We start from the raw sequence: 19127 nt of genomic DNA on the forward strand, positions 1-19127 counted from the left end.
TGGAGCAAGGGACTCATCCAGCATTACTTGTGCTTGGCAGAGTCTCAAAGGCAGGCAAGTGAAATGGAGAAGCTTTACACTGAAAAAAAGAGGTGAAGACTTCAGGTGTGCTCTGATTGAAGACTGTAGGCATGAGAGGTGGAGGCAGCCTAATTAGAAGCAAGGCATCTCCTGTGATTGCTTTGGGGAGAACATGTTTGGTTTACTCTGATTGATCCTGAGTTGAAAGTAGGGTGGAACATTAGGGTAGTTAGCAGTCATTGGTCAAAGCCTGACTACTCTGGGCTGGTTGCTGCAGAGGTTGTGGGTCAGAGTTCTATTGCCCTAAGTGATTTGGTCACTGTCTGTATATTTAGCTTCTCAGAATGGAAAGCAGTGGTGGTAGGTGTCCCCAGACCTACCTATTCACGGATCTGTGACTGACGAGTAATGCCCAGCCAGCCTAGCATTTCTCCTTGGGGAGTTCGGTTCAGAAGCAAAAGAAAGTTTTATTCCCTAGAGCATGTGCTCGCCCTGGTGGTGGGAGGGGCGGCTTCTGAGGGGTCTCATCAGCAGGTGAAGGGGGCGGAGTTCCCACAGGTGAGCACGGCTGTGCTGTCCAGGCTCCAGCTCGCAGTGTGGTGCACAGAGCTTTAGTTCTTGCCTGGGAGCAGAGCCAGTTCACAGCAAGAGCTCTGGTCTGAAGGGCCAGGTACGAGGCCTGTGCACACACAGCACCCCATGAGCAAGTGAAACTAGAGGTAACACCAAGGAAAAAGGAAAAAAAGGTTAGATTTCATTTTATTTTCCAGACTCTCTACTTTCTGAGAAATTGTTAATGGGCTTTGCTGGTGAGAAGTCCCTCCTCTGCCTCTTGTCCTGCTCCTCATTCTTGAGGGTGCTGCGGGGCACAGGTCTGACTTCCTGCTGCATTTGGGCGACGTCAGAACCCCAACCGGAGGAGCAGAGCTTCTCCCCAGCTGCCTTTAGATGTATGTGATGGTCACCAGGCCTCAGCCCAAGCTGTTTTATCCCTGAGTGACCATCAATGGTTAACTTTTTGAAGATGAAGGACACCAGACAAGTTTAGATGCTTGGCCCATGTATTAGCAAGAAAATAATGGTCACGTTGTCAAATTCCTCCTAAAAATGAAGGCATCTTTTGCCTGAAGGCACCAGTGTGCCCTGCTGTCGAGGATCACTGCCCTGGCCTCAGTGGCCCTGGTCACATTTTTGTTGTTTTCAGAAGAGAAGTTTCAGGTCAGAGAGAAATTCACACCAGTAGTCGGTGGGGGTGGGTTGGGAGGGGTTGCCCCAGGTTGTCTTTCTGGGGGTTGGGGCTCAGGGGTCTCTTCACTCAAGTATGTTGTACCCACAGAGTGACCCCTGCAACTCCAGGGTAGAACGGGTGGTTGGGGTCACCAAGTAGGGTTCAGCCTCTTAGGAGTGAGCGGATCTTGTGGGCTGCTGGTTTTCCAGGTTTTCAGGTTCACCCAGTCTCGTGGCTGGAATGGGTGCATGGCCAGGTCAGAGGGTGTGGGCCATACCTGGTTACCATATTCCATGAGGGCTTTCGTGGTTGCTTCTAACTGAAGGGCATATTTGAGTTGTTCTGTTTCAAGGGGATTAAAGTGTTCTTTTTCTCAGGCTTAGGGAATGGGTCTACCATAAGGAGTTCAAGTGCACTGCACTTATCCCTTGGGGCTAACTACATGCAGAACAGGGCAATGGGAAGCAACTGAATTCAATTTTATTGAGTGTCCTGACATTGCTTGGTGATGGCCCATTTCAAGGTCTGACTGGATCTCTCTACTTTCCCCAGTGGCTAGGGTCTCCAGGCTGAGCACCAAGTCCATTTTATGCTCAGGGCACTCATTATCCCCTTTTGACTTGAGACACCAATGCTGGACCACTCCTGCTTGTAGGGATCCTGGGAACCCCAGACTGGGAAATATGTCTTAGTAAAACCTTAGCCACTTCAGCTGCCACTCCAGTTCTAGCAGGGAATGCGTCTGTCCACTCAAATTTGTCTACTAGTACCAAGAGATAACTGAAATTGCCTGGTATCTTTGGCATGTGAAATCAATCCACCAGTCTTCCCCAGCGTATGTCCCTCTGGTCTGAATGAGAATTCTCTGAGGGCCTACGGTGGGTCTGGTGTTGGGGTTGTTCATTGTGTAGATGGGGCAAGTCTCAACTATCTGACTGTACTTTTCATGCCAGGAGTTACCATGACCTCAACTAACCAGTTACATAGGGCTTCCCTCCTATGGTGAGCTCCTTGATGAGCCTCCCTGATAGCTTGACAAACTGCAGTTTGGGGAGATCAATATTCCCCACGTTCATTAACTAGCCACATCTGGCCTCCTCAGTCTCTGCAGAAGCCCCCTCTTTGGGCTTTGTCTAATCCTTCCTTTATGTGGACTGGGGAATAATTGGATGGATCTGGCTTTCGAGGTGTGAGTAGTAGTGGCCAAGTTCCTAGTTCTAGGGCCACCTTTTTGGCAGTTTTGTACACCTTGTTTCCCTTTCTGCATTTGCAAGTGGGTTCTTTACTACTAGCGCCACCTGGGCGGAGAAGGCAATGGGACCCCACTCCAGTACTCTTGCCTGGAAAATCCCATGGTCGGAGGAGCCTGGTAGGCTGCAGTCCATGGGGTCGCGAAGAGTCGTACACGACTGCGCGATTTCACTTCCACTTTTCACTTTCATGCATTGGAGAAGGAAATGGCACCCCACTCCAGTGTTCTTGCCTGGAGAATCCCAGGGACGGGGGAGCCTGGTGGGCTGCCATCTATGGGGTCGCACAGAGTCAGACACGACTGAAGCGACTTAGCAGCAGCAGCAGCAGCAGCGCCACCTGGGAAGCCTGTTGTTTCCCTTTCTTACTTCCCCATCCCCCTTTTGGTGACCCCTGTAATGAATCACTGCCATTACAAAAACAGGTTTTTGGAGCTGTACTGCTTCTAAGAGCATCAGTATGCTTAAACCGGGTTTCATCTGTTTATTCTCTATAGTAAACTTATCTCTTTTCTTTCAAATAGCCCCATGTGTGTGTAGAATGGCATACGCCTGCTGGAAGTCTTGTGTAAACATTTAAGATCTTCCCTGTCCTGATTTTTAAGGCTCGGGTGAAGGCCATCAGCTTTGCCCTTTGGGCAAAAGTCCCTGGGGGGAGACTTCTTGTTTCTAATACATAGGCTTGTGAGGTTACTGTGTATCCTGCCAACCTCTCCCCTTCTCTGATAAAACTGCTCCAGGCTGTGAACCATTTCTCTCTGGCATTTGGGAAAAGCTCACTTTCCAGATCAGGACTACTGGACTAGATAGCATATATGATTTCTGTACAGTCACATGCCAGGAGCTTTATTTCTGTGGGTAGCAGAGTGGAAGGATTTAGTGTGTGACAGGCTTTATAGTAACTACTGGGTTTTCTAAAAGCATAACCTGAACTTGAATCAACCTTCGAGAAGATAGCCATTCTGTTTCCTTAGAACTTACTAAAGCCTGACCCTGGTGTGAAGTCCATTTAGTGACTGGCTGGCCTAACATTTATTTTTCAGCTTCCTTTAGGATTGTAGTAGCTGCTACTTCCTATGGGCAAAGAGCCCATCCCTTAGTACATGCATCTGTGCCAAGTCGCTTCAGTCGTGTTCGACTCTTTGCGACCCCAGGGCCTATAGCCTGTCACGGTCCTCTGTCCATGGGATTCACCAGGAAAGAATACTGGATTCCTCCTCCAGGGAATCTTCCCGACCCAGGGATCGAACCCAGGTCTGCATTGCAGGTGGATTCTTTTCTGTCTGAGCCCTGTCCAACTTTCTTATAATAGTACTTTCAGATTCATGCACTTGATGCGTATTTTAATTACAGTGTATTCTGAATTCAAAGAAGCTGATCTGTCCATTCTACTTCTAAAATTGAAGAATGGTTATTGTATATTTGCAATATTATTTGTAACCATCCTCTTTGAGAATAACTACCTCAATCAGTTGAGTTCATACTGACATCTGGAGACCAAGTTTGGTACTACATGAGTAGTACCAAAATAACAGATTTCATCACTTAGTATCTCTGGTCCTCTTTAAAATAAGTTTAAATAAGTAATTTGGAGATGTATTTACAGTCACAAAATGATAATGTATACAAATATTAAAATTTTTTAAGTAACTGAAACATCTGAAAAATTTTAAATATCAAAAACTAATGAAAAAAACTTTGTTTTGAATGTTTTTTGGTGTCTTCTATATGGAGCTCTGTTACTTGGAAAATGAATAACAGTAACTGTGGCTAACATTTCTTGAGTACTGGTTAGATGCTAGGGAATATCCTTTACTTGCAACAAGTCATTATTTCATCTTCAGACCACCCTGTGAAATAGGACTATTACTATCCCCATTTTACAGTTGAGATACAGGTTCAGGGAGGTTGGTAATTTCTCAAGGTCACTTAATGAGTCATGGCAGAGATGAACTTCACCCCACAACTATGTGACTCCAGAACCCAGGTGACCCTGTTGCAGAGGTTCTGTAGCTGGGATTCTGTTATGAATCAAAAGAAATTCCTATGAAAAATAAAGTTCTCTCGGTCATTCCCACAAAGAGCTGAATTATACAACTTCCTCAGTTACAAACACCGAAAATTCAGTTCAGTCACTCAGTTGTGTCCGACTCTTAGCCACTCCACGGACTGCAGCATGCCAGGGTTCCTGTCCATCACCAACTCCTAGAGCTTGCTCAAACTCATGTGCATCGACTAGGTAATGCCATCCAACCTTCTTATCTGCTGTCGTCCCCTTCTCCTCCTGCCTTCAATCTTTCCCAGTATCAGGGTCTTTTCCAATGAGTCAGTTCTTCGCATCAGGTGGCCAAAGTATTGGAGTTTCAGCTTCAGCATCAGCCCTTTCAACGAATATTCAGGACTGATTTCCTTTAGGATTGACTGGTTTGATAAACCTACAAGATGGCAGAGTAGAAGGACATGCGCCCATCTCCTGTGAGAACTCCAAATTTACAACTCGCTGCTGAACAACAATCAAAAGAGAATGTTGGATCCCATCAAAAAAAGATACCCCACGTCCAAGGGCAAAGGAGAAGCCCCAGCAAGATCGTAGGAGGGGCACAATCACATTTAGAATCAAACCCCATACCTGCCAGAGATGCTCAAAGGGCTCAAACAAAACCTTGTGTGCACCAAGAGACCCCACAGAGACTGAGCCAGACCTGCCTTTGAGTGTTTGAGTGTTTCCTGCAGAGGTATGGATCAGCAGTGGCCTGCACAGGGGCAGGGGCTCTGGATGCAGCAGACCTGGTTGTTGCATAAGCCCTCTTGGAGGAGGTCACCATTAACACCACCATCGAGTCTCCAAAACTTACATGGGACTGGGGAAACAGACTCGTGGAGGACACAAACATCCCTGTACACACCAGGACACAGGAGAAAGGAACAGTGACCCCACAAGAAACTGACCCAGACTTCCCTGTGAGTGTACAGGAGTCCCTGGTGAAAGCATGAGTCAGTGATGCCCTGCTGCAGGGTCGGGGGTACTGCGTATGGCAGTGTGTTCATGGGACCTTTTGAAGGAGGTTGCCATTTTCTTCATTACCTCCACCATAGTTTGGTTTCAGGTCAAACAACAGGGAGAGAACACAGCCCCACCCATCAACAGAAAATTGGTTTAAAGATTTACCCAGCATGGGCCCACCCATCAGAAAAAGACCCAGTTTCCCCAAAGTTAGTCTTTCCCATCAGGAAGCTTCCATAAGCCTCTTATCCTTATCCCTCAAAGGGCAGAAAGAACGAAAACCACAGTCACGGAAAACTAATCAAACTGATCACATGGACCACAGCCTTGTCTAACTCAATGAAACTATGAGCCATGCCATGTAGGGCCACCCAAGAAGGATGGGTCATGGTGGAGAGTTCTGACAAAATCTGTTCCACTGGAGAAAGGAATGGCAAACCACTTCAGCATTCTTGCCTTGAGAACGCCATGACAGTATGAAAGGCAAAAGGGTATGAACTAAAAGATGAACTCCCCAGGTCAGTAGGTGCCCATATGCTACTGGAGAAGAGTGGAGAAATAACTCCAGAAAGAATGAAGACATGGAACCAAAGCGAAAACAATGCCCAGTTGTGGATGTGACTGGTGATGGAAGTAAAGTCCAGTGCTGTAAAAAGCAATATTGCATAGGAACCTGGAATGTTAGGGCCATGAATCAAGGTAAATTGGAAGTGGTCAAATAGCAAGAATGAACATTTTAGGAATCGGCGAACTAAAATGGACTGCTGCTGCTGCTGCTGCTGCTAAGTCGCTTCAGTCGTGTCTGACTCTGTGTGACCCCATAGACGGAAGCGCACCAGGCTCCCCCATTTCTGGGATTCTCCAGGCAAGAACACTGGAGTGGGTTGCCATTTCCTTCTCCAGTGCATGCAAGTGAAAAGTGAAAGGGAAGTCGCTCAGTCGTGTCCGACTCTTAGCGACCCCATGGACTACAGCCTACCAGGCTCCTCCATCCATGGGATTTTCCAGGTAAGAGTACTGGACTGGGGTGCCATTGCCTTCTCCGAAAATGGACTGGAATGGGTGAATTTAACTCTGATGACCATTATATCTACTACTGTGGTCAAGAATCCCTTAGAAGAAATGGAGTAGCCCTCATAGTCAATAAGAGTCCAAAATGCAGTACTTGGGTGCAATCTAAAAAAATTACAGAATTATCTCTGCTTGTTTCCAAGGCAAACCATTCAATATCACAGTAATCCAAGTCTATGCCCCAAACAGTAAAGCTGAAGGGGCTGAAGTTGAACTGTTCTGTGAAGACCTACAAGACCTTCTAGAACTAACACCCAAAAAAGATGTCATTTTCATGATAGGGGACTGGAATGCAAAAATAGGAAGTCAAGAGCTACCTGGAGTAACAGGCAAATTTGGCCTTGGAGTACAAAATGAAGCAGGTCAAAGATTAACAGAGTTTTGCCAAGAAAACACACTAGTCATAGAAAACACCCTCTTCCAACAACACAAGAGAAGACTCTACACATGGACATCACCAGATGATCAATACCGAAATCGGATTGATTATATTCTTTGCAGTCAAAGATGGAGAAGCTCTATACAGTCAGCAAAAGCAAGACCAGGAGCTGACCATGGCTCAGATGATGAACTCCTTACTGCCAAATTCAGACTTAAATTGAAGAAAGTACGGAAAACCACTAGACCATTCAGGTATGACCTAAATCAAATCCCTTATGATTATACAGTGAAAGTGAAGTCGCTCAGTCATGTCTGACTCTTTGTGACCCCATGGACTGTAGCCTACCAGGCTCGGAGAAGCCTCTCAGTCCATGGGATTTTCTAGACAAGAGTACTGGAGTGGGTTGCCATTTCCTTCTTCAGGGCATCAAACCAGGGATCAAACCGGGGTCTCCTGCACTGCAGGCAGATGCTTTACCATCTGAGCCACCAGGGAATACAGTAGAAGTGACAAATAGATTCAAGGGATTATATCTGATAGACAGAGTCCCTGAAAAACTATGGATGGAGGCTCGTGACATTGTATAGGAGGCAATGATCAAGAGCATCCCCAAGAAAAGGAAATGCAAAAGGCAAAATGGTTGTCTGAGGAGGTGTTACAAATAGCTGAGAAAAGAAGAGAAGTGAAAGGCAAAGGAGAAAAGGAAAGATATACCCATTTGAATGCAGAGTTCCAAAGAACAGCAAGGAGGGATAAGAAAGACTTCCTCAATGATCAATACAAAGAAATAGAGGAAAGCAATAGAATGGAAAAGACTTCTAGTTTTTTCAATCTCTTTAAGAAAATTAAAGATACCAAGGGAACATTTCATGCAGAGGTGGGCACAATAAAGGACAGAAATGGTATGGACCTAAGAGAGGCAGAAGATATTAAGAAGAGGTGGCAAGAATATATAAAAGGTTACTGCATGTATCTCTTGACTTCCTATACAAAAAAGATTTCAATGACCTGAATAACCATGATGGTGTGATCACTCACCTAGAGCCAGACACCCTGGAATGTGAAGTCAAGTGGGCCTCACTACAAACAAAGCTGCTGGAGGTGATGGAATTCCAGTTGAGCTATTTCAAATCCTAAAAGATGATGCTGTGAAAGTGCTGCACTCAATATGTCAGAAAATTTGGAAAACTCAGCAGTGGCCACTGGACTGGAAAAGGTCAGTTTTCATTCCAATTCCAAAGAAAGGCAATGCCAAAGAATGTTTTTTTCTACGGCACAATTGCACTCATCTCACACACTAGCAAAATAATGCTCAAAATTCTCCAGGCCAGGCTTCAACGGTATGTGAACCGCAAACTTCCAGATGTTCAAGCTGGATTTAGAAAAGGCAGAGGAACCAGAGCTCAAATTGCCAACATCCGTTGGATCATCGAAACAACAAGAGAGTTCCAGAAGCACATCTATTTCTGCTTTATTGACTATGCCAAAGCCTTTGACTGTGTGTATCTCAACAAACTGTGGAAAATTCTTAAATAGATGAGATTACCAGACCACCTGACCTGCCTCCCAAGAAATCTGTATGCAGGTCAAGAAGCAACACTGGCCATGGAACAACAGACTGGTTCCAAATTGGGAAAGGAGTACGTCAAAGCTGTATCTTGTCACCCTGCTTATTTAACTTATATGCAGAGTACAGCATGAGAAACGCTGGGCTGGATGAAGCACAAGCTGGAAATAAGATTGCTCGGGGAAATATCAATAACCTCAGATAAGCAGATGACACTACCCTTGTGGCAGAAAATGAAGAACTAAAAAGCCTCTTGAAAGTGAAAGAGAAAAGTGAAAAAGTTGGCTTAACTGAACGTTCAGAAAGCTAAGATCATGGCATCTGGTCCCATCACTTCATGGCAAGTAGATGGGGAAACAATGGAAACAGTGACAGACTTTATTTTGGGGGGCTCCACAATCACTGCAGATGGTGACTGCAGCCATGAAATTATAAGATGCTTGCTCCTTGGAAGAAAAGCTATGACCAATCTAGACAGCATATTAAAAAGCAGAGACATTACTTTGCCAACAAAGGTCCATCTAGTCAAGGCTATGGTTTTTCCAGTAGTCATGTATGGATGTGAGAATTGCACTATATAAAGAAAGCTTAGCGCCAAAGAATTGATGCTTTTGAACTGTGGTGTTTGAGAAGACTCTTGAGAGTCCCTTGGACTGCAAGGATATCCAACCAGGAAATCAGTTCTCAATATTCATTGGAAGGACTAATGCTGAAGCTGAAACTCCAATACTTTGGCCATCTGATGCATAGAACTAACTTATTGGAAAAGATCCTGATGCTGGGAAAAATTGAAGGCAGGAAGAGAAGCAGGCAACAGAGGATGAGATGGTTGGATGGCATCACCAACTCAATGGGCGTGAGTTTGAGCAAGCTCCAGGAGTTGGTGATGGCCTGGCATGCTGCAGTCCATGGGGTCACAAAGAGTCAGACATGACTGAGCGACTGAACTGACTGAACTGGTTTGATAAATACTGAAAATATGCTACTAAAAATGTTTCTCAGAAGGATAAATGATGAGAGGGGACAGGAATGTCTCACAAATAGTATCATCACTTGCCAACTTAGTCTGAGGTCTATTTGTGAAGTATTTTCTTGGGTCAAGTAAGTTGGCTCAGCTCTGTCCAATTGAGGATCTCATACCATTTATTTGAGATCCACATTTGTGAAGGGCCTCAAATATTGGTCTCCAAATGGGGTTCACTGAACACATAGAAAGAGTGACTTTCATCCTACATTTTTATGCTGTGTCCCATAAATGAGAGTCCAACTCCATCATGAATTATGAATATATCTTTGGGAAATGTTTATATTTTAAATAGCATAATTATGTTGCACTATATTTCTGTATTAAAAGTATTAAGTTATTAACTGTATTCACATTATTCTTCAAGTATTATAACTATTTTGGCATTTTTAATTTCTTTAATAAATTAAGAGCCTCCAAAAATAGAAGGGGCCCATGTCTCTAAAGCCCTTTAAAAATGGTCTAGATGCATAGCTCTATAGCTGAATTTAAAATATACTGGAACATTTAGCCAAGAAAGATCTAAATTTTAATTTAAGGATTCCCTTCCAAACTCAGCCTTCTTGTCTAGTATTTTCTCTAGGGTATTGGCAGGCCTTCACTGATAAGAAAAAATACCTCAAAAGCTAAAGTCATCATTGCAGATAACATTTAATAAAGTAGAAGGAGGTGCTTTGCCTTCATAAGCTGGTTGGTTAAGTAATGAACTTTATCCAGAGCATCTTGGCCAGTGTGGGGTTCTTGTACTTAGCTAAAGGGCCTTAGCCAAATTTAATGTGTCTCAATGATGTCATACTCCCAATAATGAGGATATGCTTTTTTTAGAAAGAAAAAAAAAGCTTGTTTGTTGTATTAACATAGTAACAATTAATGAATATCTCAAAAGGAAGTCAATGAATTTTTCAATCAGAATTAATTATAGGACTGGCAAATGTCAGTAGGCACCATGTTTCTTCTCCTGTTCCCAGCCATATGTACAGAGATAATAAAACAGGGAAGCACTTCTTTTGTTAAATTTTTATTTATTTTTGGCTACGCTGGGCCTTCGTTGCTTCCCATGGGCTTTCTCTATTTTCAGCTAGTGGGGGCTACTCCCTAAGTGCAGCGCATAGGCTTCTCATCGCAGTGGCTTCTCATAAGAGCAAGGGCTCCAGAGCACATGCTATGGGAGTTGCCCTGTGGCATGTGGAATCTTCCCAGACCAGGACTCAAACCCGTGTTTCCTACATTGGCAGGCAGATTCCTAGCCACTGGACCACCAGGGAAGTCCCAGGGGAAGTACTTCTTAACGCTGATCCCTCCCATAGTTCCCTCTGTTACAAACTCAACTCAGTATGTTGATGATAGCATCCTGGCAAGACCCAGTTATTTGTCTACCCCCTTGGGAGAGAAAGGAAAATTTGTTACGACCAAGACTGTCCACTTCTCAGTTGCACTGTGTGTGGTTTCTATGAACCAATAAAAGACACTCATTTCAAAACCCTTTATGTCTCCTATCCTGGGCAAATTCAATCTGTTCTTCAGTCTGAGCCTTAACGAGGCTCAAATGTGATCACATGGGTAGTTGGAGTAGAAGTTACCCCCAGCTCGAAAGCTGGAAACCTCAGTCATTCTTGACTCCTTGTATTCTTTATTCATACCACTCCAACCTCTCCCACCAAAGATAGATAGATAGATAGATAGATAGATAAATGCCACCTAGTCTTTTGGTTTTCCTTCATAAAAGCACTAGAATAATTCTAAGATCTTCATCTACACTGCCACAGTCTTGTGATTCTCTTCTGGCCTCTAATACACAGCCCTCAAATATGCCTTCCATACTCCAGTTAGGGTGGTTTGATTAAGGGTGATATCTCTTATGTTAAATAGATTAGAATTTGAACCACAATCCTATCATTTACTAACTGGGAAAGGTGTGTGTGTGTTGCTTAATCATGTCTGACTCTGTTCTGACCCCATGGACTGTAGTCCACTAGGCTCCTCTGTCCATGGAATTCTCCAGGACAGAATACTGGAGTGGTTAGCCATTCCCTTCTCCAGGGGATCTCCCCCACCCAGGGATCAAACCCTGGTATCCTGCATTGTAGGCTGATTCTTTACCATCTGAGCCACCAGGGAAGAAGCCCAACTGGGAAAGCTGCTGCTGCTGCTAAGTCGCTTCAGTCGTGTCCAACTCTGTGCGACCCCATGAACTGCAGCCTACCAGGCTCCTCTGCCCATGGGATTTTCCAGGCAAGAGTACTGAGTAGGGTGCCATTGCCTTCTCCGACTGGGAAGCTACTTATCCTTAATTTCCATGTCAGTAAAATGAGGAAAATAACTATATTTACCTCATAAAGTACATGAATACATTCCTATAAGTGACTAATAGAGGCTTCTATGCAACTTCATTGAAATGTTAAGGGTTTATAGAAATGAACCACTTTTAATAGGTCATTTTCAGATGGAAACAGTGGTGGGTAATATTGTATGTGTCAACTCGGCTGACACATGGGGTACCTATATTCGAGGGTCCAGCCCCAGTGGATCCAGGGAATTCGAAGGGGAGACGGCATCGGCAATCAGGAAAAAACAGTTTATTTAAATGTTAATTAAAGATATAAAGAGTGGTTAAATAAGGATAGCTCAGTGAGGAAATTCAGTGGAGAAAAGAGGCTGAATAATTCAGCCAGAAGGTGAGAGAAAGAACGACATGGGGAGACCAAGCTTCAGTGAACAAGGCCCGCACTTTATTTTCCAAAGTAGTTCTTATACCTTAAGTTATGCATAGAGGATAATGGGGGAAAGGGTAGAGTCACGCAGTAAGCCAGGCTTTCTTCCTGCAAACTTATCATATGCAAAAGTTTAGGTGATTTGCATCATCTTCTGGCCCGGAGGCCTATTAACATTTTAAGACCCTTTCTTCAGAAAACTTATTTTTCTCTAAAGGTGATTAGTCAGGTGCCACCCTCCAAAAGCATTAAAGTTGCATTCCTATAGGGCAAAGGTGTGGTGGGCTATAACAAGAAAAAGAATTAACTCAAGAGTCCAAGGTTACAAACATTAAAGCTACTACTTACACCAATCATATTAATCAATACACTGCCAGGGACACAGCAGGTAAGGGATATGGAGACTTAGCAGCAAACATTGGCCCAACAAGTGAAAAACCCTTCACCAATACAATTTCTAATCAATCTTTTAACTGCTCAAAGGAGTCTGTATTTAGACAGTTTAAAACATCTCATGCCTCTCACAGTTGGGAGGCTCTGAGCAATCACATGTGGCCGGAAAAACCTATTCAGGCAGGCTAGAGGACTTCCAAAGGAGTTTGTAGGTTGAAACACTATCACACCCAGGAACTTGATTAACTGGAGCTGTAAGTTAACTCTTTTTTTCAGAGAGAGGTAGTGGGGGACAGCCCCCCATAAAGTCAGAGGTGTAGGTGAGAGCACAAAGCAGAAAGTAGGCAGACTTTGGTTTTGGGGGTAGATGCTCGAGAATTTCCAGGGGGACTCCTGAGGCTCGATCCCGCCTTTGCGTATGCCAAGCCTCCTTCCTCATGACCTTTGCCACGAGTGGAGCTCCTCACCGCCGGCTCCCAGCACCTATATATCAACGTTTACCTAGCTGAACATTATTCTAAGTGTGCCTGTGAAGGAGTTTCTAAATGAGATTAATGTTTGAATGAGTAGACTGGGTGAAGCAACCTGCTTTCCCCGATGTAAATGGACCTGATCCAATCTGTTGCAGGCCTGAATAGAATAAAATGCGGGGAGGGGAGGGGTTTGTTCTCTCTCTTTGACTGGTTTTGAACTGGGATATTGACTCTCCAGGTTCTTAGACCTTCTGACTCAGACTGAAACTATGCCACTGGCTCTTACGGGTCTTTAGCTTCCTGACAGCAGATCATGGGACTTATCAGGCTCCAGAGTCTTGTAAGCCAATTCCTTATATTAATAGTTTCTTTATAAATATATATATATTTCTTTATATATTTCTCCATAATCTGGAAACCAAGCTAGAAGCTATGATAAATTGTGTAAAATATTCTGAAATGTTTATAGTTAATTATCAATTTCAAATGAATTAATATTTCTAAGCATTATAATTGGCTAGGTCTCATGTCAAAAGAAAGACATGTAGAACATTAATTTTTGGCTGCTTATTGAAAGAGGTGAAGAAATTGTAAAACCAACTAAAAGAATTTGATTTTGTATAATAATTAAGGAATCTGCCTGGATGTGAAGGAGATATTCACTGGAAATTGCTCACATTTTTGTTTGCAAACTTATTCGTTATGGTAGTCATAGTCTTTCAAAGTCAGCTCTTTAGAATTTATACTTTAGATGTCCTAAATCATTTTATACTAACTTAGAAATTGTCTTTGGTTTTAGACTGCAAAAATAATAATGTAAAATGTTTGGAATATATAGAAAGTATTAAATCACTTAAAATTGACCACTGAAGAGGGTACAATTCAAAGAATGAACCCTAATGTGAACCACAGATGTTAAATAGTAAAAGGTATAAATACAGGTTCATTGATCTTAACAGTTGTACCACACTAACGCAAGATGTTAATAATAGGGAAAACTGTGCAGTGAGATAAGTGGTATCTGGAAACTCTCTGTACTCTATTCTCTGTGCAATTTTTCTGTAAACTTAAAACTACTCTAGAAAATATGTATCAAAACTTTAAAAAGTAAACCCATTCATCTGTGGTCAATTTATGTCTCCATTCTCACTTCTGTTGATCTATGTATCTATCCTGTGTGGGTACCATTGCTGTAAATTTGTAATTTTTTATCCAGATATAGTGAGTCCTCAAACACTTTTTTTTTAATATAAATTTATTTATTTTAATTGGAGGTTAATTACTTTACAATATTGTACTGGTTTTGCCATACATCAACATGAATCCGCCACAGGTATACACGAGTTCCCCATCCCAAACCCCCCGTCCCTCTGCCATCCCTCTGGGTCGTCCCAGTGCACGAGCCCCAAGCAACCAGTATCATGCACTGAACTTGGACTGGCGATTCGTTTCATATATGATCTTATACATGTTTCAATGCCATTCTCCCAAATCATCCCACCCTCTCCCTCTCCCACAGAGTCCAAAAGACTGTTCTATACATCTGTGTCTCTTTTGCTGTCTCGCATACAAGGTTATTGTTACCATCTTTCTAAATTCCATATATATACTGTATACTGTTAGTATACTGTATTGGTGTTTTTCTTTCTGGCTTACTTCACTCTGTATAATAGGCTCCAGTTTCATCCACCTCATTAGAACTGATTCAAATGTATTCTTTTTAATGGCTGAGTAATACTCCATTGTGTATATATACCACAGCTTTCTTATCCATTCATCTGCTGATGGACATCTAGGTTGCTTCCATGTCCTGGCTATTATAAACAGTGCTGTGATGAACACTGGGGTACACATGTCTCTTTCAATTCTGGTTTCCTCAGTGTGTATGCCCAGCAATGGGATTGCTGGGTCATAAGGCAGTTCTATTTCCAGTTTTTTAAGGAGTCTCCACACTGTTCTCCATAGTGGCTGTACTAGTTTGCATTCCCACCAACAGTGTAAGATGGTTCCCTTTTCTCCACACCCTCTCCAGCATTTATTACTTGTAGACTTTTGGATAGCAGCCATTCTGACTGGCGTGAAATGGTACCTCATTGTGGTTTTGATTTGCATTTCTCTGATAGTGAGTGATGCTGAGCATCTTTTCATGTGTTTGTTAGACATCTGTATGTCTTCTTTGGAGAAATGTCTATTTAGTTCTTTGGCCCATTTTTTGATTGGGTCATTTATTTTTCTGGAATTGAGCTACAGGAGTTGCTTGTATATTTTTGAGATTAGTTGTTTGTCAGTTGCTTCATTTGCTATTATTTTCTCCCATTCTGAAGGCTGTCTTTTCACCTTGCTTATAGTTTCCTTTGTTGTGCAGAAGCTTTTAAGTTTAATTAGGTCCCGTTTGTTTATTTTTGCTTTTATTTCCAATATTCTGGGAGGTGGGTCATAGAGGATCCTGCTGTGATTTATGTCGGAGAGTGTTTTGCCTATGTTCTCCTCTAGGAGTTTTATAGTTTCTGGTCTTACGTTTAGATCTTTAATCCATTTTGAGTTTATTTTTGTGTATGGTGTTAGAAAGTGTTCTAGTTTCATTCTTTTACAAGTGGTTGACCAGTTTTCCCAGCACCACTTGTTAAAGAGATTGTCTTTTCTCCATTGTATATTCTTGCCTCCTTTGTCAAAGATAAAGTGTCCATAGGTGGGTGGATTTATCTCTGGGCTTTCTATTTTGTTCCACTGATCTATATTTCTGTCTTTGTGTCAGTACCATACTGTCTTGATGACTGTGGCTTTGTAGTAGAGTCTGAAGTCAGGCAGGTTGATTCCTCCAGTTCCATTCTTCTTTCTCAAGATTGCTTTGGCTATTCGAGGTTTTTTTGTATTTCCATACAAATTGTGAAATTATTTGTTCTAGCTCTGTGAAAAATACCATTGGTAGCTTGATAGGGATTGCATTGAATCTATAGATTGCTTTGGGTAGTATACTCATTTTCACTATATTCATTCTTCCAATTCATGAACATGGTATATTTGTCCATCTATTAGTGTCCTCTTTGATTTCTTTCACCAGTGTTTTATGGTTTTCTGTATATAGGTCTTTAGTTTCTTTAGATAGATATATTTCTAAGTATTTTATTCTTTTCATTGCAATGGTGAATGGACTTGTTTCCTTAATTTCTCTATTTTCTCATTATTAGTGTATAGGAATGCAAGGGATTTCTGTGTGTTGATTTTATATCCTGCAACTTGACTATATTCATTGATTAGCTCTAGTAATTTTCTGGTGGAGTCTTTAGGGTTTTCTATATAGAGGATCATGCCATCTGCAAACAGTGAGAGTTTTACTTCTTTTCCAACTTGGATTCCTTTTATTTCTTTTTCTGCTCTGATTGCTGTGGCCAAAACTTCCAAAACTATGTTGAATAGTAGTGGTGGAAGTGGGCACCCTTGTCTTGTTCCTAACTTTAGGGGAAATGCTTTCAATTTTTCACCATTGAGGATAATGTTTGCTGTGGGTTTGTCATATATAGCTTTTATTATGTTGAGGTATGTTCCTTCTATTCCTGCTTTCTGGAGAGTTTTTATCATAAAGTTCCTTAAATTTCCACATAAATTTTACTATTAGCTGGTTAATTTCTGCAAAAAAAAAAAAAAAAAAAAGTAGTTGAAATTTTCACAAGAAAATGTATAGATTGAATCTGTAGATCAATTTTAAGACTATTTTCAATCTTACAACATTGTCTTCAACATATAAACATAAATCTCTCTACTTATTTAGGTCTTGTTTTTTTATTAACGTTTTGTAGCTTTCAGTGTGCAAATCTTGAACTTTCTTGATTAAATTTGGTCCCAATTATTTTATTCTTGTTCCTGAAATTGTAAAGGAAATTGTTTTCTTAATTTCTTTTGAGATTTTTCATTGTTAGCATTTAGAAATACAACTGATATTTATTTATTGGTATTATCTTCTTCAACCTTGCTCTCTTTCCTTTATTCTGTTTTAATTATTCCATTCTTCATTCTGAAAAGTTTGCTTGATTTGTAACTCTATTGCTTTATGTAGCTTTGGTAAAAATCTGCCTGCAGTGCAGGAGACCAGATTCGATACCTGGGTCAGGATTATCCCCTGGAAGAGGAAATGGCAACCCACTTCAGTATTCTTACCTGGAGAATCCCATGGACAGAGGAGCCTGGCAAGCTACAGTCCATGGGGTTGCAAGAGTCAGACATGACTTAGTGACTAAAGAGAGAGAGAGGTATAGTTTCTGGTTCTCAAATAAATGCCTCTAATGATATATGTAGTTTAGTTATGGAATCGTGGTGGTAAAAATATTTAATATGAGATCTACTCTCAACAGAAATTTAAGTGTAAGGTGCAGTATTGTTAACCAAAGGCTCAATGCTGTTTAGTAGATGTCTAGAATTAAATCATGTTCTACAACTAAATCTTTATATACCCATTGAATAACAACTCACTATTTCCCCTCCAGTCTTGGGCAATCACCATTCTGCTCTCTGTTTTCGTGTGTTTGACTACTTTAGATATCTCATATGAGTGGAATCATGCAGTATCTGTCCTTCTGTAACTGGCTTATTTCACTTAGCATGATGCCATTAAGGTTTGTTCATATTGTCACATATGGCAGAATTGTTTTTAAGGCTGAAAAATATTCTATTTATACGAATCACATTTTCTTTATATATCCATCCATCATTGACATTTAGGTTATTTCCACATCTTAGCTGCTGTGAATAATGCTGCAGTGAACTTGGGAGTAAAAAATCTCTTTGAGATCCTGATTTCAATTCTTTTGGATAAATCTCCAGAGGTGGGATTACTGAATCATATGTTTATATTTTCAGTTTCTTGAGGAAACTTTATATTTTACACAGAGGCTGCAATATTTTGCTTTCATACCAAGAGTGTAAAAAAGGTTCCAATTTCTCCATATCTTTGCTAATGTTATATTTTTTATAATAACCATCCTAACATGTATGGATTTTTAATTTACATTTAGTAATTTTGAGCATCTTTTCAAATTTTGGTAATTTGCATGTCTTCTTCGGGGAAATATTTATTCAAGTCCTTGGCCCATTTTAAAAAATAGGATGTTTTTAACTTGCTATTGAGCTAAAGCAGATCTAGGGGGGATGAACTCCCTCAGCATTTTTTGGTCTGAGAAAGATTTTATCTCTCATTCACTTTTGAAGGACAATTTTGCCAGGTATATATAATATTCTTGGTTGACAGCTTTTTTTTTTTTTCTTTCAGCACTTTGGATATATCATCTCAGTCCTTTCTGTAATGTTTCTGCTGAGAAAACTGCTGATGATCTTATGGAGGTTCCCTTGTATGTGACAAATTGCTTTTCTCCTGCTGCTTCCTAAATTCTCTCTTTGAGAGTAGGTCTTGTGGCTCAGACAGTAAAGAGTCTGCCTGCAATGCAGGAGACCTGGGTTTGATCCCTGGGTCAGGAAGATCCCCTGGAGAAGGGAATGGCAGTTCACTACAGTATTCTTGCCTGGAGAATTCCATGGATGGAGGGGCCTGGCAGGTTGCAGTCCATGGGGTCACAAAAAGTTAAACACAAATGAGCAACTAACACACACACACACATAGGCATTCTCATTACACACAAAAAATGATTATATACCTATTAAGGATGATTTTTTCTAAATTCAAAACAATGGGATAAATTGGAATGTACTTTTCTTTATATACAGTTCTGCTCTTGAATCTCTCTTGCCCATCCTTCCAAACAAAATTCACAAATTTCTTCCATATATTTCTAAGATGTATGTCAGTGGTAATGTTTTTATTAGATAACTGCCTCAAAAAAGCAAGAAAGAAACTTTTTTGTCTTTGACTTTTGACAATTTGATTATTAAGCGTCTAGGTGTAGATTACTTTGGATTCATCATATTCAAATTCTGTGGGGTTCATGGATCTGGATGTACATTTCCTTCCCAGATTTAAGAAATCTTCAGCTGTTATTTCTTTGAATAAGATTT

The sequence above is a fragment of the Bubalus kerabau genome, chromosome 10, assembly GCF_029407905.1.
Source record: "Bubalus kerabau isolate K-KA32 ecotype Philippines breed swamp buffalo chromosome 10, PCC_UOA_SB_1v2, whole genome shotgun sequence".
In the NCBI taxonomy this organism is placed as follows: domain Eukaryota; kingdom Metazoa; phylum Chordata; class Mammalia; order Artiodactyla; family Bovidae; genus Bubalus; species Bubalus kerabau.